Source organism: Acromyrmex echinatior, chromosome 3, assembly GCF_024713525.1.
Source record: "Acromyrmex echinatior isolate Ae372 chromosome 3, ASM2471352v2, whole genome shotgun sequence".
Lineage (NCBI taxonomy): Eukaryota > Metazoa > Arthropoda > Insecta > Hymenoptera > Formicidae > Acromyrmex > Acromyrmex echinatior.
This window is the reverse complement of record NC_141854.1, coordinates 1,616,681-1,639,018: the sequence shown is the minus strand read 5'-3', so window position 1 is coordinate 1,639,018 and position 22,338 is coordinate 1,616,681. Positions and strand designations below refer to the sequence as shown.

The window sequence follows — 22,338 nt, the reverse complement described above, 5'->3', positions numbered from 1 at the left end:
AGAAAAACGAGAAAAATATGTGTTAAAAATATCTGTCGATTTTATCATATTTTTATTTAGATATACGTATTAATGTGCTTTACCATGATCTCCCTCAGCATTTGATGGATTTCAGTGAAAAAGTCTTATCGGACGGCACGGTTACTTTTCGATCTTGAAACGGCCTGTACGTGTAGTCTCGGTTGAAAGGAGGACTCGAAAAGCTCCATCTCCAGCACGACGTTCTCTTGGGATAAAGGATCAAGGATCCTGGATGCGATGCACACGTATATCCTTATCTTATATCCTTACCAACCAACCGCCCTCTACTCCCACTATCCGCCCACCCACTATTCACCCTCCCTATCTTTGCCTCTTACTCGTCGCCCCGTATTGCCCGCGACTTTTGTAGGATAGCATATCCACGTGCCTAATATCAGACATCATCATTTGCGTATCCCAACCTACGTATCCAAGTATCCCGACATTGGCATTTTCTCCTGGATTACCTTGTCATGATTATTTCTATTTACATCTTGGTATTTTTTCTGAAAACGAATAAAATTACTCTTTTTTCATTGTGATTTAATGATAAAGTATTATTAGCATTTGAAAAGGTAACTTTTAACGATCGTAATGTGATAAATGAATATTATAATTTAATTTCTGTGATAAGTATGTACTTTCGACGGTTTTTTTTAAATTACACATCGATAGAATCACGACGATATAAATGTCCTCCATCTTTTTTCCCTTTACGGTTATACGCATCCGTCATGGCGTCGCATCGTCCCCTTTTTACTCCCGATAGGACACATGCTCGTATAGGGGACGTACGAAGCATGTATATGTGCGTATACGCATATATGCGTAAATATACAATATGTACATATGGAGTATATACGACTTCCCGGCCTCGTCTCTCCTTGGAAATGTAAAATTACTGAAAACGCAAAATCGATATGGAATAAGACGCGATACTCGGAGTCTTCAAGGTCTAAGGTGAATTTAAATTAGCCTTTCTACCGAAAATCTTAGTCAACAATTGTTTACAAAAGATGCGAGCAGCTTATCGTTAATTAATGATAATAATTAATTTTCTGTTATTCTATAAAAAACATATATTAATTAATATTAACGATATATAACTTTGAAGTAATAAATAAACGATATTTTCCTAACATAATTTAATATTTAATATGTAAACATTAAATAATATATTTTTATAAAAAATAAAATTTAATTCGATATGCTAAAACAATAGTTATATTTTTTTACTTATTAAATGAAATTTATTAAACAAAATGATAGTTGGAATAAAAAGATAATTGAATAAATCTAAAGAAAATAATATTTTTTATTTTTTTAATGTAAAGTTTATATAAATTAGCAACTGCAGTTTCTGATTAAATGCACCATATAAGTTATTCTCTCTCTCTCTCTCTCTCTCTCTCTTCTCGGTACATTTATTTTTCTTGACGTTACGCAGAAGAGGGAAAAGTGTTCCTTGTTACTTCGAGCGTTAAGATCCAGGTAAGTTCATTCAACGAGAGTGAAAGTTACCGCAGAGTACTTTGCGAAACTTCTTAAGGTAGGTCAGGATTTTCCTCAGCGTGATGTTATTTCAGAGGGACTTCTCCGAGTCGCAATGGGCAAAGTAGAGAACCGGTTGTATGTGGGAAAGATAACTCACTTGATTATGTTAATTCGTCATTTCTTTGACTCGTATAATCCAATCAAGAACTAAATAATTGAGCTAAAACGAACAATGTCCGGTAACATCCAATGATGTAAAAATTATTGCATTATTATTTAGTGTTACAGTATAAAGAGTACTGAACTTTCTAATAATACGTTTTACAACTTATAAAATCATCAATGAAATATGGATATCAAGTACAAGTATTGTTTCCTTATGCTAATAAAAAATTGATCGTACATTAAAGAAGCACGAAATATGTTTTAGGTAATCGCGCGTACGTATTTTATTTCAAATATGAAACAGACATGTTATATTCGGTTTAAATGGAGAGGTAACTCAGTGGTAGTCTACGTATATTTTGTTTTAGCTATGGAAAGTTTCATAACTAAAGGCTTCCACGTGAGCTTTCTTGTTATTTCTGTAGAAAGAAATGTAAGGGAAAGGGAAAGAAGAAAGAAGAGCCGCTGCGCGATATGCAGAGTGACTTTCCGCCGCGTCTTCGACTCCGGCAGGATCGAGGCAGGATCCTTGGAGAAGCATACATATTTCGCAGGCACCGGACTGCCTATCTTTCGAGACGTCTCCCTTGAGATCCTGTTCTCGTAACGCTCGCCTTTCGTTATATCACGCATATGTATATATACGAGGGTGTACGCGAACGTTGAGTAAACGGACGCTATGAAGAAAAATGCGAGCTCCGTCGTATTGCAGCCTACGAATCTCTAGAATTTCTAATGCGATTATTATGCTTTGTAATGATTTTCAAAACCTTCCGAGGTACATTTGAAGCAAGACGTTGCATTTGTTTGTTACATTACTTATACATATACATTTTTTTAAATGATATATTTTCTAACGTTTTAATTATATTGTATTTTCTTATAATATATCGTTACAAAGTTACAAATTGCCTGAGCATAATATAATTCAATTCAATATCTCGCTAATAAGACAGTCCATTGTCCTCGGAAAAGAGAGCATAAAAATTATTTATTACCGACCCAGAATATATCCCGCGGAATATTTTCACACGCGAAGAGTGAATGAAATCTTTGTTTTTCCAACGGAGTTATTCCGGCTCGAGTGCGCGTGCAAAATAAGGATGTGTTAGCTCGCACGGCGCGCGGCCGGGTGAAAATGTATCCCGAAAGAAGTGACAAAGTCTCGGCGTATTTCGCCAAACAATTTCGCAGCTAGACAGTGTGTCTTGGCGCTTTAAGCCAGACCATCCTGTCCCATTCGCCACCGTTCCTCGTGCACCCTCTGGATAGTAAGTTACAGATGCATCACCCCTCTTTACTTCCGTACTCTTCTACGAACTCATCCTAGGCGCTTTGCCCCTACCACGTTTATACATTTCCATAGTGGCTTGAAATAGAATAGCGAGATTATATTATTTCTATGGTCGGAAAGATCATCGTATTTTCCAGACAAAAATTATCCTGACTTCGATGCGTTCTTCTCTGTTCCTTCTCGCGCAGCGAGAAGACACAGATACCAATTAATTCGATATGGCTTAAGATCGAATTTTCTATACCAGCATCATTATACAACATATTCATTTTTCGTACTCTATTCCTTTTTTTTTTATCTTATTGAAAGATATATATTATAAAGGAAATCTGATTTTTAATTTCTTATATATTACATAATATATGTATTTATATACGTGAGTTATTAAGAAATGGTGATGTAAATAGCTATATAGATTGCAAGATAAAATATATATGTATATATATATATATATACCAATTATTCTCCTTAAATCTATCCTCAGAACATTTAAAACACATCGGTCAAACTTAACAAAAATTGCCAGTAAAAAAGATAAAGTTGAGGAAAAATAAACAAGTGGCTGCATCGTAAAACGAGCTATCATTCCCCCGGAGCGTCGCATCTGCGAGAAATCAAGTATGGAGGAGATTTGCATGCGAGTCAAATATAAGCTTGCTGAATATCCTCGAGTATAAGTATTTCATATAAGAGGCCGCTGCATCCGCATATAAGACACCCTCCGGTCTTCACATTTTCCGCGGGGAGAAAAAACCACCCCCGTTGGATTCCGGAAACTATCCCCCGCACCCAGCTACCACGAGGCTCTCCTACGCGTATCTTCGCCCTTATACGGTACCTCGTAGAGTGAGGCAGGTAGAAAGAGGGGAAGGAAGAGGCAAGAAAGGAGGAACGAGAAGAACCACGACTCCATCCTGCGTAACGTCTCGAGTCTCGAGTGAATAGCGCAATGGCGTAGACAGGGTGGCAATACTAAATACGAGAACATATGAATGAGTACTTGCATTCGTGAGGTTTTTATAAGAATATCAATACCTCGTGTTTCAGAGTAACTTCAGTTTACTGCAAAGGCATATGCATTAACTCTCGAAAAACGCAGAGTCGGTTTTCTTCTTCCTTCTGAGAAATCAGAGATAAAAATGCGAAATCCAACTTAATAGAAAGTAAAGGAATATAATAAATAATCTTAAATTATACACTGATAATGAAATAAAAAGGAAAAGTGTGTAAATTTTTTCATTTAGCAGTATTGTTTCTGTAAGAACCATGAGATACATGTCTAATATATTATATAACATTAAACAATGAAAAAATTTTTAATAAAAAGTTTAAATATTTTGCTATACTATATGCTATTCATAGTAGTGAAAAATTACAGATTGGATTTTTTCCAAAAATTTTATTCAAAAAAAAAAGAACAAAATGAGATTATTCTTTCATTAAGTCATTGTTCGTTTTATTCATATCGTTCGCGTCGTCTTTTTATAGTCGTGAAAGAGTACGCTCGAATACAGAACATAGCAAAGAATATTTCGAGTATATAAGAGTTTTAAGTGGACAAGAAAACGAACGAAAGAGAGAAGATTTGGAATATGAGAATGTATAAGCCTTGCTTTGTAATGTTTAATAATATAATACTGCGGGAAAATAGCGTTAGAAATAACGACTCTCTCGTTTGATTATGAACAAATCTATTCTTCATTAACTTATGCCTTAGGAAAACGAAACTTATCGAAATGCTCTATCCGTCTTTAGAGACTCATTAACCGTGATAATCTTTCAAAAATTGAAATCATTTGAAATATAGTCAATGTTATAAAATATTTAAAAAAAAAAAGAAATTAATTAAATAAAAGATTATCTTATTGTGTATTTAATTATATTAAATTTAAAAAAAATCTATATATAATTAATTATAATTTATATAATTTAATTATATAATTAATAAATCTATTGCTATTCGACGTATAATTATACATTTTTTTATAATAAATATGTTGTAAAGAAAATAAATTGCTAAATATATTATTTGTAAATAAAACGTGCACTTAAATACATAACATATATTGATATCTACATTTTATAGAAATAATAATTTTTATATTTTCCTGTATATTGAAAAAAGAAAGCGTAAATGATATAAGTAGTAAAAATATTATGATACGTACTGTGTAAAAATATTATTCGTTGTGTAGATCATATTAAAAAATGAAGTAGGTACATGGTGAGAAGAAGCTTATGTCGTCTTATGACGGCTGCCTACATCACTTAAGTGATTATGGTGAAAAATATTTTGTCACGATACATGTCTTACACATACATATATAATGCTTGCGGAAATCATGTTTTCTGAAATAACATTCGCGTATCGTCAGTCAATAGCAGCGATAAAAAGAAAGTAATTTCAATGGTTACATTTTAGTGGTTGCATTTGTAACATTAAATTCACGCTAATTATCTATTATACATTTTATAAACAATTTCATATTTTCTTTATACATATAGACATACTTGTCTTTAGATAACTAAAATATAATAATCATAATCTGGAATATCGATAGAAATATTCTAAACAGGATCTATGAAATTAATTCTGTTTTGAAATAATATTATTATTCTCTTATTAGTGACTCCTCCAAGGGTTGATCACATTTCCGTCTTTTTTGAGATAATCCTTTTGCGATGACAATACATTCCTAGTTTCTGCTTTGTCTGTACACCGTATCGAATCTTCGCGTCGTCGCATCCGTTCTTGCGCTCACCCGCGCGCCTAGCGCATCAGCGATTTCTGTCTTCTTGGTACTCTCTTTTCGCGAGAAGGTGTGGCCCCCGAGAACAGCGGTATGATATGCAAAAATATGTGATAAGGGTAGCTAGGGTGTGCAGCGTGTGGGGCGTGTGCGTGTGAACGCGTCGGTGTGCGTGAGCGCGTACGCGGATATGGAAAAGCCAGTGGCAACCCTATCAGAGCGACGGCCCCAGGGGGAAGGGGGTGCTCATGGCGAGAGAGGAGAACGACCGACCAACCAAGTTCCGAATATAGGATGTCAGGAATTTTCATATCTCGATGCCGCTCCTGGAAAGTCGCAAGCTTTTCCTAGAAAATTCTTCTGTCGACACGACGGAATAGACACGCGATACGGGCCCGGAAGTGGGGTTGAAGCGCACACAATAAGAAGGATCCAGAAGGCTGCGCGGAATATCAGACGTATGCGCTGCGATAAGAAAGATCCATATTTCCACAACAATATTCCATATTGTTTTATTATATGAAATATTGATGACTATAACTAACGTCTTCATTTATGTTTCATCATAAGCATTATTTCTCATTTATATTTCGTCATAATTTTTCTTTTAATGTAAAATTTAACACTTACGTCGTTAATTTCCAGCATATATAATTGTCGACGATATATAATATAAAGTGCTTAAATATTTTTGTAAATATATCTATTTAAATATGTTACAAAAAACACAAGGCTAAACTCAATAAAGAGTATCGAAAAGATGTAAAAAAAAAAGTGGAAAATTTGTTTTTAATTTTGAATATAGTTAAAGTAGATAAATATTTAGGTATTATATAGCAATACGTAGCATAAAGATGGATAAAAATAATATATTCTTTGTCGAAAATTAAAGAAACTAACTTTATGAATAATGAAGTATGAATGTAGCAGAAAGAACATAAAAAAGCAGTAATTTATATTTGTACCACGGAGGGAAAAAGTTTGGAATTAGGCGGCGAAAATTCGTTTGCTAGCAAATGTAGCGAAAAATCACAACCATTAGACCTTATACCTCGAAAAGACTCTTACTTTAAATATCACAGTTATCACAGTTGTACAGGTTCAGCAAATTGTATGAATTATATGAATTATATGAATTATATGAATTATACGAATTGTTTAATTCTGATAAAAAAAATATGATAAATTTTATTATTTTTCACATTACAAAACAATTACGCAGTTATATAACATAAAAAATTTAGTCTATTTAATGTACAAATATAGAGACAACAGTAGTAAAGTTTAATTGTAATAATTTTATTTTAAACAATTAGCGAACATTAAATAAAACTTTCTGTATTAAAGCAATTAGTTGCTGTAACTGAAATCGTAAGTTAAATGGCAAGAGAATAGAATATATAATCACGAAAACAACTGGTAGACATTTAGTATATTTGATAATATTCGGTAATACATTAGAACAATATAAAATGAGTGAATGAATACGCGAGACACGTATTCTTAACGATCGTGCAAAGTGTTTTCTTGGTGTGCCTATATATAAAATAGACGGCAGAACCGACGATATCGTCAGGAACCGCCGTCGTCTCCATCCCTTGCCATCCCTCCCCCTCCACCACCTGGCAGGATAAAGGTGTTAGGGGTGCAGGCTGCGACTGACAGCTACATTTATACGTTTCGCGGATTTTCCATATCGAGATTTGTCGAGAGCACACGCCCGGGGTTAACGCCGCCGTGGCGCGGAGCGCCGTGGCACTGCAAATAACGTCGGGAGGATTTGTATCTGTCAGAAGTTGCGGAGGCGTTCGGTACGTGCCCGGTTCCCAAGCCCAGGCTTCGAAAATCGCCGTCTGCGCGACGCGCCATTCCGAGTGCGAATTCCGCGGATTCTGATGCCGAGCTTCGATTGCGAATGAGACATGTCACTTACGCACGCAGACAGATTTCAGGCCCTGCCTGCGGATAAACGGAGATGAGCTGTTTCTTAAATCCGTAAGCGATAATAGATTAGGCTACCTAACTCTCCGGCGAAGCAGTAGATACTCTTTGCCAGGAGTATTTCAAATGAACAAAATCTCATATGTCTATTAAAAGTTTAGTGACGAATAATCGTAGTACTAGAAATATCCTTACAAAATCTCACGTTATTTCCACGTACGAATATTTCTAACACCACTGCTATCTATTATTAAATTAAGATTTATGTTATTGCTACCAACAAAAAAGAATTATTATGTGTGTTTAAAAACAGGTATAATTTTATTTGTAAAATTGAAATGATTTTTTAAGAAAGATCTATTTTTTTATTACAGTCTCCAAAAATTCAAATCAATTTAACAAATAATTATTATAATTGTTATAAAAATTTATTATTATTGTTTTTAATATATTTGAATTCTTAAAATGTTAATTATACGTCAAAAAAGAGAATCGCCTCACACACGATTTTAAAATGTTAATTATTATCGATATTATCTAGTATAATTTGAATAATTACTTCGAATTTTAAATAATTTTATAATAATTTTCAATATGATAGCGCTTTTTACACTATTTTTTTAGGATACACAAGTATTACAAAAAATTTTTACTTGTAAAATTATTAGTTCACTTATATATGCACATAATTAAAATTATTCTCTATATATGTATAGAATATTGGATGCTTTCGATAATCACAGCGATACGCTTCACTCTTAAAAACACCCGTGTGTTCTGTGCCATATCCTGTAAGGAACTAACCCTCTGATTTTCATCACGGTACTCTAAACCTACTGCGAGATCACGCAACCCCTTCTATAATGACGATCACATACCTGTGCCGCATCTCAATTGACTGTATTCTCATTCAAAGCAGAAAACTTTAGAAAATGTAAACGTTTCTCAGTTAGACTCATTCTTTGTATAAGAATTTCTCTTACGAGAATTCTTATCAACATTATTTAAACATTGTTTAAATATTATAATTTTTCTAAATTAAAATATATGTAATTTGAATGTCTTTGATATACATATTTATTTAAGAGAGAGAACGTTCACTCTCTTTTCTACTTAAAAAGTACTTAAACTGCAATATTTTTATGTATTCTAAATTTTTTTTCTCCGAGAGAATTTGGTATTTATATTTGAAGAAAGTATTCAAAGTCGACTTTTAAATTTGTAATTAAGTTTAAATATTTAGCATATCGTCTGCACATGTAGTACTAAAAAATTAAAATTGTAATTTTTATTCTAAAATGTTGAGAGTACATCTCGGAAATATAATCTCATAGTAGTCGTAAAATATTCCACGTAACTTCGTAATCGTTGCGCACACCGCATGAGATCCTAATGCTCGGCCGGCCGTCCTTGAGGTACCTATACACGATCGCATGACCGAAGACATTTCTTCCCTCTTACCTACAAATTTACCGACCATCTTGCCTTCTTCGAAAATCGTCGAACGAACGGGAAAGCAAGAGCGCAGTAAGAACAGGAGGACGAAATCATTAAATTGACTGCGGTTCAACGAATTCGGACGGGGTATCGAGCGCACGTCGTTTGCCCTTTTAACTTTCCAGCCCTGTAGAACCAGGCTAAATGTATTTGCAAATATGTACGTATCCCCGACGCGATCTATGCCTGGCTCTTACCTTGCCCCGTCTCACCTTCTCTATCTACTATTTCTCTCGCTTCTTCATGCTCTTTCGTGCTCGCACCCTCTTGCCATCGGGCAACCCCCGAGTCTCGAACGAATAATCAGGTAGATGTGGAGCAGCGCACATCTTTTTCCCTCTCTCTCTTTTCCTGTCTTTCCTTTCTCTTTCTTTCTCTTCCTCTATCTTCGTGCCCTTCTCTCATCTCATATCTCCGTTTCTATCCATACACGTATGTAAATCAACTACGGCGGCTGTGTGTGCTATATGCGTACATCGTCCAACGTATTTGCATGACAATATTATTCCATTCCTCGCATACGTGGATTGGTTACCCTTTCTCTTTTTTAGTACTTAGGTACGCGCTTTAGATACCATACTTTCAGTATGCTCAGTATTTCGAACAGTAGCTACTTTGTCGACTTCCATTATCCTGTATCGGCGCTTCTTTTGTGTAAGCGCAAAGAGTTTTTGAATTTTTTGTACAGGTACGATGTTTATTATACATGTTCTTAAATGACATGATACGACGACACAATTTTTATAGCGACTAGATTTGGAATAAATAAATTAATTCTGACTATCATCCACATGTAAATTCAAATTTGCTAAAAGTAACATATAAGTATGTTCTGTGTGTTGTGTACACTTGCAAGTGGCTACAGCAGCTACATAATAGTAATGTAGTAACGGCACGTATGCAACGTGTAATTCATGTGTCTGTATATGTGTATATGTGTGTGCACATAGTAATGCGTACATGTTACTATATTGTATTTGCATGACAATATTATTCCATTCCAGTCATACGCGGATTGGTTATTCTTTTTTGTCATCAACTACCGTATAGGATATTTCATAAATTTCTTGTGTGGCATCTCGGGTACTACGATTTATTTTTATTGCCTCTACACATCGCTATTTTATAATTTTATTATCACGTTGAAAATTTTCGAAAAATATAATAAGTCAAATTATTTCCTAGTACTTCGTTTAATTTTTTAAATATTAATAATTTTATTTAAATTAAGTTTAAGAAATAATAGCTATTCTTCTTCTTCTTAATAACAGCTATAGTAGAAATAAATTATTGCAATTATTTAAATTTATATCTCAATTTTTTAGAAATATATTTGTAAATTGTAACACACGTATCTATCTATTGTAAAAAGTAATACGGTAGATTTGGTATATATTTTCGAATGCGACATAAAAAAACGCGATTCAAAGAAGATCTCTGATGCTAATGCTTAAGACGTGGAACTTTGAAATGGCCTATAGAAGCGTTTCTCGTATGCAAATTGGCCGATATTGTCGTGCGTTACGTGGCAGCCCGGTATACATACATACGTGCAGTCGCACTCGCGTACTCGCCAGGTATATATCCGCGACTAAAAGGTAAAAAGAGGAGGAGAAGTTGAATTGGAGGAAAGGAGAAAGAGAGTCGATTCAACCGATGCAAATTCGCCAACTAAAACGGAGTGCATAAAGCCGAAAGCTCAGCCGGCTCGAGGCACGATTTGCATAAGTGTCCTGGCAGCTGCGAGCATTGCCACCGCGAAACACGTGCCCCGACATCCGATTAAAGGACTTGCGACCCTCTGCTTCCTGCTTCCGGGTGTTACGCTACCAGAGCTCCGTGTGATATCGCCGAGAATTCCTCGTCGGAAATTGTCTATTTCACTGTCACGCGCAAAGTAGCTTTTTAGTGGAAAAGTAATAATTTATTAAATTTTTATTTTCTGATAAACTATTTTATTCTCTCTTACGTCTCCTCCCTCCCTCCCTCCCTCCCTCCTTCTCTCTCTCTCTCTCTCTCTCTCTCTCTCTTCTCTTTAGAAAAATAACGTTTTCTCCAACTTATTTACTTATAATTAAGGATTCGATCGTTCTAATCGAAATAAAGTCACCCTATTTCTCTTTCGGTTTATCATAAAAATCTTTAATATTATTTATCTCTCTTTGAAAAATTCAATTCTGTCCTTGGATACTTCAGAAGGTTTGGATTGATCTTTCATCGCGTGTCGCCTAATTTGCTGAAAACCTAAAGGCTTCTTGTTTTGCTTGTTGTCTTCGATCGCTAGTCGACTAACAATGCGAGAAAATGCGGAATGGAAAGGCATCGCTTTGGGAAATTTTTCGGTTCGATTGCAGCTGTCGCATGACAGAACGACGAGAACGATGAGAACGACGACTGGCTGCAGCTAACAGCGAGCAGCTCCGCGCCGCCGCGGGAATAAGATATGGAAATTTTCAATTCGGGCAAAATTTAAGAATTTACCCCGCACGCGGCTGGTATAGGGTGCAGGATATGTATTATGCGCGGGGTAGAAGGTGCACCCCTTGCGCGGTGAGAGGAAGAAGAAGAAGAAGAAGAAGAAGAAGAAGATGGAAGAGAAAGGTAAAGAAAGGACGAGAGAGAAAGATACGGCGAAGGACGAAGGGGGAGTATGTGTGTGACGTGTGTGGCGGCCATTACGAAGAGCCGGGGGTGGTTGCCTGGCAACGCCTTTCAGCCCCCACATACTCACACCACCCTCAACCAATCCCCAAAACCCCCTTGTGAGATCCCCCTTCGCCTCATGGCGTACTCTTTCTTCCGTTCTGTTCGGAGAGCTCTCTCGCTCGTTCCTCATTCCTTTCGTTTCCTCTTCCTCGCTTTTATCCAACGCGATGTTTAACAAGCACGGCCTATTGCTCGTCGATTCCTACACTAATTTTAATTCGGTGAGAACAACTAGATTGACGTTATTGTTTTCTAGATAATTCCTGATAATGATCTACAACATTCGGAATCGAACTTTAATATGAAAATTATATGTACGGAATGATTTTTTCTTTTTATTATAGTTTCTGTTCTTTTTCTCACATCTTATAAAACAAATTTTTATTTTATATCGGTTATATGCGCTACTACATAATATTATACATGTAAAATCAAAACTTCTTTTTTGAATAATCTTTTTGTATATTATGATTGCAATAAACTAGAAATATAGTCCCTAAGAAGAAGCTTAAGATGTTGAATCCAAGCAGCTTAAAACTTAATTCATTATTTCTTTTATGTCTTACGACAAGCATCTGCGGTATAATTGTGTTTTAAATTCTTCTCACCGTTGCAATATCGATGGACTAAGATTAAGATTATCGCTATAATTTAAAAAGAAATGAAAAAAATATTCCCAAAAATATATATCTAATTTCTAATACTATATTTAATTGTATATTTCATAAATTACATCAATTCATGGTTAAATAGACCTTTTAATCATGTATGTTCTAATTTTTCATTTTAAACGATTTTTTGATCATAAAAATTTATCTGTTCCCGTTTATTGGAAAATGTCCAATATTTTTGGCTACTCTTGTTTCTGCCTCATTGATTTGATCAACGAAATCGTCTCGACCTTGCGGATTATCGTTGGTACGACTCGTGCCAACTCAAAGTTGCTCGACATTCGAATAAAATCCTCGATAGCTCGATCGCATTCTCTCGCCTTCTAATGCACATCGAACGGTGCAGCATTTGCTGTCTTAAATTGGGCGTAACGTTCGGTTGTTGACTCCATGTGTGCACACTCTTATACGAGTACACACGTATAACCGGGAGTACGTGCAAGTATGTATCGATGATGGGTCGATAAACATCGGAGTATTGTGCAATCAACCGCCTATTTGGTGTCATTGTGCCGACAGTTCGGTAGGTAGCTTTCTCATCCTCTTCTCTTGACCCGCGCGCCAGTCTCTCTTATTTCTCATGTATTGTACTCGTTCTGACGCAAGGGGTTATGCAACCCCTTCCGCGGAATCGTCCGTCTACCTGGGTCGCATCGGTACGAGATACCTACGTGCCGATATGTAAAATCGATTGGAAACAAACGGCGAACGGTGCAAAACAGTTTTTTTCTCGTTTATCATTTAGCATATTTTCGCATATTTTTATAATTGATTTTGCAATAAAATAACAATATCTTCAAAATGAATGCATGTTTTTTCTAATCGTTACTTAATTTCAATTATTTCTAAGAGATCTATATTCGAGAAATATTTGCATTTATTGAAAATCAATCATTCCAATGAAAAATTTTGTATATCAACGATCATTAAATCTATAATCAGTTTATGATAATAAATTTTTAATGGAAACACTACGCACGGTAATTAAATTCAATCGTTAGTATTTATTATACCATTAATACAATTGTTAAAAAGTTAAGAATACTTGTGTGTGTGTGTGTGTGTGTAATCAGTATGAAGAATAAATTCGTACTTAAAACAGGGAAATTAGGTTTTTTTTTTTTAGGAATAGCTTAAATTAACACCTGACATCCAACATGGGAATTCCGTTGAAAGAGACTTTTCCGTAAAAGTTTGCGCGTGCATCGATAGAAAAAGAGGAATACTTCTCGCAGATCTTCTTTATGTGAACACACGTTGACCTACGACCCATCTACCTGCCGTTATACGATAGGTACAAACATTTTTGCGGTGATTCCCGTGGCACCCTTCGGGATCTTTTCACGGTCCTTATTCCGAGCCAGGCGGGCACTATTCTTTAATGCGGCATTATATTGGACACGGATTATTAATGGCTGCTGTCTTTCTCGGAGCTTCAACGAAACCCTTCCAGTCAATATGATCGAATCGCGCCACGATCTCTCGCTGATCTTTAATCCGGCCAATACGCGTCTAAACGATCTTTGAGCCCCTGATGCTTTATCCTGTAATGATACTTTCTTTATTGTTTGCTCTTTGTACGTGTCAGAAAGAATGATACGCGATTATCTAATAGTTGGTAACTGCGAAACCCTTGTTGGAGATATATATCGGGATGACGTAACATTAAAAAGATCTCGCCTCTATTTTATGAAGCGATTTTATAAAGATAAATAAATAAATTTACGGGATAATTATAGTTAACTTATTTTATTTAACCGATATATTAATTGATCTGTTAAAATATATATTTAAATTTATTAATTAATATCGAGAGAGGATAATGTTTTCGGTTGTTTGTTATTAATAAGCTCAAATTATAAAAAAAAAATTGCATATTATACTGCGACTGTGTCAGATTGTCTCGCATATATTATCATTTGATAATCGTCACGAAGGGCGAATGGGAGCAATAGTCAGAGCGTGGCGGGTCGTGTGTACGAAGAAGCGGATATTTAATAACGAGTCGGTACTACCGGATATACCGTTGTCGCCCAATATATTCCACCGAGTCGAAGCCGGTACCGCGGCTGTATTTCGCGAGAAGATATTTCCAATTTGTCTTGGTTCACAAAGTGGTGCGCCATCCCTGAAGCTGCGACAGAGGGAGCGAGAGAGGGAGATAGTGAAAACTTACGAGAGAGAAGGAGAGAAGAATTGAGAGGGTGAAAGAGGGTAAGACGAACATGGTGTGGAGGAGATGCGGGGAGAGAAATACGGTCGGGTAATGGTGGAAAATCCGTCGTCTGAATTGAAGCGAGACGTCGTGAAATTGAACAACGTATGTAATATATACACTCGCGAGAGCTTTATACGTGCACGGAGATGTATACTCCCCTTGCTCTCCTCTCCTCCTCTCCTCCTTCCTCTGCCAGACGCGCGAATGTGACTCCTTGTTATACCAGCGCCAGTAGCCGAGTTGAGTACTTGTGTGATAACCTCCACGTTACACTCCCCATACATCTCGGGATGTATATAACAGAAATCGTCATTAACCGACATCAGCTCCGTTGTAACGCGAGTGATCTTATATTGCAACCATGCTGAAGTAATCGAATTACCTCTCTATTTTAACACGAAGAAATGCAGTGTGATAGACATCAATAAACACTTGTTGATGTACTGGTTCTTTTTCTCGGATCGACATCTTAGAGAGAGAGAGAAAGAAGTAATTCAGGAGGTAATACTAAATATAAATAAAGATAAAAATAAATCTATCTGTAAAACGTATATTTTACATTATCTTTTTTGCATAACGTGACGTCAGCTGTCTTTGTCTCGAGATATTAATACAATCGTTTCAAAAGACTGATAATAGCTACAGAAATAAAATATCATAGGACGAACTCAAATTGATCTAGTCATTATAGCTAACCAAACACTCGCATTGTGGATGAAAAGGGTTGTTCTCTCCCCGCGTTAAATATTTGCGCCACTTCAGCTGTCAGGTAATAACTAGACGCTAAGCAAATTTGATAATCAAGGGGTATTTATAAATTTTCGTTGCGTTTTTTTGTTGTTAACTTTGACTGATTTATTGCAAAATTGCGGGCATTGTACTTAATTTATCACAATTCTATAATATTGCCTGTAAATAATATATTTTACGAGTATTATTATATATTTATACACGTTTAATATAAAACCTATTTAGAAATATGCCCGTACGATTATTTAATTCTTGAGTTACACGCTTATTAGATTGTTCTTAGATATTTGTAAATTTTATTTTTGGTTGTATAAATATGTATAGCAATTATTTTCAGTTAGTTTCGGTCTGCGATCAGAACTTGAAATTGCATGCTCGATTAAGAATACGATAGGGGTAAATCTTGATTTATGAGTGACCGTAGCAATCGCGCTTAACCCTTTCGACGAAGATCGGGGTATACATTCTCGACAACTCGAGGGTAATCGTATGCATTTTACGGGGTTTCAACTACGGGCTTCTTTTTTGAGAAGAGAATGACACCACGTTATTTTGCCAAAACTAAGCACCGTGACGCGCGCATAACGGGTGCAATAAATTTCGATTATCGATCTCCTCTCTTCTTCACAATGCCTTTTCCGCGTCGTACAATGGCGGGACGCAGATACACGCGTTATACGTAAAAGCATTATATGATTCGTGAAAAAGGGAACTCGTGCGCTCTCATTCGGGATATAAACGTTATCGCCGTCGACGAGTTGTAAAAAAGTACAATGATCATTTTCGATGATCATTTCAAAAAATAAGGAGCGTATATGTATAGCTAACGACGAAAACTTGTCTGATAAAAGGATCTTTAATAACCGCGGGTGACTGGCGACTAAATCGAGGAAAAGAGACGGAAAAACGATGAACGAAGCAACTTGTTGCATAATAACGCAGTGCTAGAAGATAGGGTTGAGTTTAGTCTTGCGCGATGGTCGCGCTTGCGCCTCGAGAACTTTGTTAAATCTAATATTTGCCACGCAAATGAATTATTTATAAAATCAATGTAAGTAAACGTCTGATAAGTTAAATACTATTACTTAATTTTTTAAAGATATATTATTGGCAAACCAATATATAATAAATTTAAATCCAAGACCCCAATTTATCTGAAAAACCAAAAACATATTTTGTAATATCTTAATTTGATTCTAGAGCAATTAATATTATTGCAATTTATAATTTAACGTTTGATATTAATTTAAATGATAACTATTATTTGAGAAAAATGGACCATGCGACCATCACGATTAAAACTTCAATCAGGATGAAAACTAGGGAGATGCATCGGGGGAGCTTGGCCGTTTACTCTTCTCATTTAAGGAACGTCGTCGTCTGTTAACTTTGCGGATAGAAGTCGGAAGGACAGAGAGGATGTAAAGCAGGCCAGACAGGAAGAGGTGGGGGTGGATACCTAAATAGAGGAGGGGTGAGCGCGCGGCATGCGATTAGCGTTTGATACCGCGTGCCAACGTCCTGAGGGCCGGGAGTAGGAGCAGACAGCCAGACAGACGTATAATTTCGGGGATAAGATCTAAAACATTGCCTCGACCTGCCACAGACGGAGATCGAAATACCGGCGGAAGGGGTTGGCGGCGCCATGTGTGAAACGGGATACGAGAGCCAGAGTACCTCCTTTGAAAAAAAGAGTTTGCAGCCTCGTACGTTTATCTAACGAATTCGGCTCAACTTGGTGCACGGCTGCTAAAATTCATTCGCTAAATTTTGTGCAATATGATAAATTTACTTGGAGATATATTGTGTATATATATATAATATTTTGATTTTGTTTATTCCATTCTCTAATAGGGCAAAGATTTAATTAATAAATTCTAAGCTTTAATCTCGCACTCTCACTATTAATACATTATTAAAAATGAATAATTAATAACCTATTAAATAGTAACAACATATAAATTATAAATCGAAAACTATTTAATAATCAAGCTATCAAAATATTTAATTTATTTTTAAAAATTTGATCTGTATTGATATATAATTTGCTGTCACAAAAAACTTAAAACAAATAAAAATTTTATAATAAGATTATACGATATTTGACCTTTAGAGTTATGTTAACAAATATCTATCGTACGAAAACAGTGAAATTCAAAATTACAACCCAACTACAACGTGCATCAAAGGAAAATACAGGGACTAAAGAAGCAAACGACAGAGAAAGAGCGGCGTATCAGCGGATCATTAAACATAGATAGGGTCAACCCACTGCATATGTCGCGCGGCCCTGTACTTCTCGTCTGCCTCTGTGACGGTTGGCAGGCTGGAGTTAGTTAGCGTGTATGCAAAGCTCAGCCAGGTAGACAGAGAGGAAGAGAGAGAGGGATAAAGAAGAAGAGGAGCCGCTCTGATTATTTATGTGAAGATCGCACCAGAACCCCTTTTTTTAACCCTTTTTTTCCATCGTCCCCCTTTTTAAATGTGAGAGGACAGACGGAGAACACGCGAAGGAAGAGGGAGAGAGATGATGGTTTATAGGTTGTACCAACGGATTCACCTCTCTCCCTCTCCCTCTCTCTCTCTCTCTCGCTTTTTGTGTAGATAGTAAAAAATATTATAATCTATGCTTGGCTGGAAGAGAAAAATATAATTCATTATTCCGGCGGGTATACAAAGAGAACGACAACGGGGTGCCCCGCATGGATGAATCCCGCCCGCCACCCCGGGAGGAAAAAGGGTTGAAAACTGCGAGGGGAGGGGTCGTATTCTGACCAGACAAGAATTGCCGACAAGGACTCAAGACGGGAAAGAAGCTATATTTTATCTTATCCTGCTTTTCTCACGTGCAGTGCCTCAAAGATGATCGTTTTAATACTTTCCGCGTCATATATGCGGTGATACTTACGATAATGAACATTTCCGAAATATTCCCAAAATGTTTGTCAATATACGTCAGCTGATGTGCAACGTAAACGATAACATTTCTCGAACAAATTAAATAATAGCATATAAAAAACCTATATATTTACAAATATTTAATTCTGGTTATACATAGATATATATTTGTATTAGTCAAAATTGTTGATTTATTGGGTCAATCATAAAATTTTGTATCTTACATATCTGACTTATTTTTTATGTCTCATTGAATAGATATTGATAAATGTACTTTAAATTACATAGAGATTTTTTTAAGTACTGTTAAATTAATAAAACAAGTTAAACAAATTTAATTCTGGTGCACTTGGATTTTTATAAGCCACTATATGTAGCCACTATGGGAAGACGATACCCGATTTGCGTGTCTAGTTTTCTGTACTGCCAGGCAAAAGTTTCCATCGAGCTCATTTTCTGACATGGGATCGCAATTACATATGCAAAAAGCATAAAGGAAAAAACCGGTGGGGCAGAAAGGGTTAAAGAAAGAGCGATAGAGAGGGGTTGATGAGTGCAACCGGTGTCTGTCTCCCCACCCTCTGACCTCGCCAGACGGCAAAACGGCCTCACGGATTCCTGTCACCGGAAACGTGTCAGTTTAACACGAAATCTCGGTGAGGAAAGTTCGAAAGTTTGTAAAAAGTAGGAACGCGCTTTTCAATATGCGAAAAGTAGAAATCCGAGTAATCAAGCAACGGAGGAAACGCGACTCTTCATTGGTGTTTCGTCAGTGCAAAAGAATTATTATGGTGAATTATTATTATATCGAACGTGTTAATTATGTCAATTATAATGACATTCAAGATTATAAATAATTTGTTGAAAAATAATCAAATTAATATAGAGACTTTATGACATATAAAGTAGACACTTAATGAAGTAAAGACTAGAGAACTAAGAATTAAAAAGCAAAGGACTGTCATAGTTTACTTTATATATTAATTCTTTTATAAATAACATATGTTGCTATAATTTTTACGATTAAACAAAATTTATGTAAAGTTTTTACAACAAATTATTATTTTATAACAAATATTTATTGATTTTTTTTATGCCTTCTTATTAACACATTAAATCCACTGTGTGTATAGGATTTTTTAAAAATAATATTTTAAAATTTATTTAACAAAAAAGTATATTAAATTGTTAAATAAACTCAGTGATTTAATCTTTTTATAACATTCTCGCTTCTTAATTTCTCGATTTCTAAATAAGATATTTCGTTCCTGTCTGCAGTTAATAGCTTATTGGATTTATCAATTTCTTAATCTTGTCTTTCGCTCCGCCCACAGAAAATCGTCCACAAAAATCGTATTTATTAGGAACATGAAAATCTAATGTTTATTCTTATTTTTCTAGATGCAATCAGATAAAGTTTAAACATACAAATACGCTACTATCTTGTTTACTTCAATCTTTTTTTTAATTTAGACATATTTCTTTATCTTTTATATATTTAATATATAGAGGTGCACATACAGAACAAAGATAAGTATTCGTAAGTTTATATGTAACAGGAATCGCAATTCATATTTTAAAAACTTGCAAGTTATATAACAATCCGAATTTAATCTTTTAATGATAAAATGAATTTTCAAGACATCCAGGAAAGGAATGAATCCGATCCGATGCTATTTTTTCTATCTAATCAATATAATAAAATGATAAAAAATAAGCTAAAAATATAATATATACATATATATATATATATATATATATATATATATATCATAAAATTTTTGTTACTATTAAACAACGCATTAGCGCTATAAAATGCACAGAAAAAAAATTAAAGCTTAATGCATATTTGAATAGTACTAAATAAACATTTATTTACAGTAAATAAATATTTATTTAATAAAAAAATGAGTTAAATTAATAGTACTTGTATCAAATAAATATATGTTTACATTTAGTAAATATTCACTTAAAACAAATTAATGATTAAAATTTAGTTTTTTTTTTTCATTGTAGAAGCTATAATATAGGTCGTATCTGACTCTTCTTTTCATCATTTTAGAGGGTTAATAATAAATTTAATATGAAATATACATCAATTATGCATAGAAAAGTACTTACTCGTAACCGCACGTTGTTTTTCTTCTCCAGTAGAATGCGTTGAATCTCTCATATGATGAGATATGACAAGTGAGATGAACCGTGAAATTATTTTTTCGTGAAACATATACAATTTCGCAACCTTAATATTAAAGAATTAATTGCGCTCGCGTACTCAGTTCGTCAGGACAAGGAGAAATCAGGAAATCGTTCCGTGAATGTTTGTACGCGGTAGGAAAAGAGAAAGCGAAAGTGAAAATGAATGGAGGTAGATTGAAGGAGAACAGGAGGGACGAGTGGGGTGTTGATTAAGAATGTGGAGAGGGTCGCGCACGCGAGAAGGGATGGCGCTGACGTAATTAAGTCGAAAGGAAGGCCCGACGCCGCAAGAGGAAACAATCAGCTGTTAGCTGTCTACGAAGGCGCTTCGTGATTTCGATTTTGCGCGTTGAAAAAAAGTTTATACGAGAAATTCGAGTTCTATAAACGAATCGTATGTGATTATGCATTTCCAGTGCAGAAGTGTCAAATAGTTCAAAATATTTAATATTACACTCTTCCATTGTTAATCAATTCTTTTCGTGACTGTCAAACTTTGTGCCTTTTTCCAGAATCTTATTCTTTAAAAGATTTTTCTCGTGCAATTAAACAACAAATAAAACAAGTAAGATTTCTAGAAATAATTGTTTTAACTGTGATTTTTTTTTAGATACTGATAATTTGTCGCTTTTTAAAGTACTCAAAGTTTCATTTTCGAATGTCTTAATAATATGTGTCACAAATCTCTCTCACATCTTTGAGATTTTATATATTTCATAAATAAACTCACCAATTAAAGTAAATATACATTTTTTAGACACAAAGGAACATTTTTAAATAATTAGTACATTTAATTGCAATAAACAAGTTACAAAATTTTTGCGCGCGTATTGCAGAAATGGTTTTGAATCGTGTTATTTTGAAATGAACCACGTGTTTTTAACATTAAATCACTCGTGAAATCAAAGACACTTCACTGTGAATCTATGTTGAATAAAATTTTTTAATATTAATATTAGCGCGACTTAATTTTTGTCATATTTGAATGAAAAAAAGAAACGTTCTCGAAAGATTCGCGGTGTTTAGCGCATTCACTTAATTACGCGATCCCGCTTACTTCCTTACGTCCTTAAGACGAAGGAGAAGGAAGGAAAGGACTTCGTGCAAAGACGAGTGCGCAGATAGGACTGGGAGAGAATCCAGGACCGAATCCTGCCATCTCCAAGGACCGTCCGACGAGAACTGTACCGTCGAACGTCGCGACGCCGGCGTCTGCGTCCCAACTGCCTATATATACGTATATACGCGCAGCTAGAGAGATATATACAACTTTTATTATACAATGCCAGTACACGCAAATGCATGCAAGTATATTCGCACAAATATACAGTTGCGTAAATATAATGTATAATGTTTGAGATTTTCCAGAAACATTTCTAATTTTCTAAAATGTTTGATTGCGCGATCCTTTGTTAAATCAGCGAAAAAAATTCTTTTAAATCGACGGATAAATTCTTTTCTACTTTAATATAAATTACAGTAAAGTAACTTATTCTTGTTAAGTAAATATTTTTACAATAATATTATGAACATAATTTTAAATTTAATAAATATTAATAATTTAAATACATATTAATTATTATTTCAGTTTTGTTTAAATTATATAAAAAAGATATTTTTGAAATATTTAATAAAAGACCTGAAACTGATATTGATATATGTATTATATGAGACTTCTTATTTAATATAAACAAACATATAGGACTATTTTTAAAAATAATTTATTATTTTTGC

At 34.9% G+C, this 22,338-nt stretch overlaps 1 protein-coding gene and 1 long non-coding RNA gene across 2 annotated transcripts in view; one reads left to right on the top strand and one right to left on the bottom strand.

Annotated features, from left to right (window-relative positions):
- The window catches only part of MESR6 (misexpression suppressor of ras 6), a 697,505-nt gene that overhangs the window by 622,439 nt on the left and 52,728 nt on the right, over positions 1-22,338 (top strand). The window lies entirely within an intron of this gene.
- Positions 638-20,072, bottom strand: LOC147910108 (uncharacterized). The gene is made up of 2 exons (XR_015544418.1): positions 8,319-20,072; positions 638-7,683 (listed from the first exon to the last, which is right to left on the bottom strand). It is a non-coding gene; the product is annotated as an uncharacterized LOC147910108 (long non-coding RNA).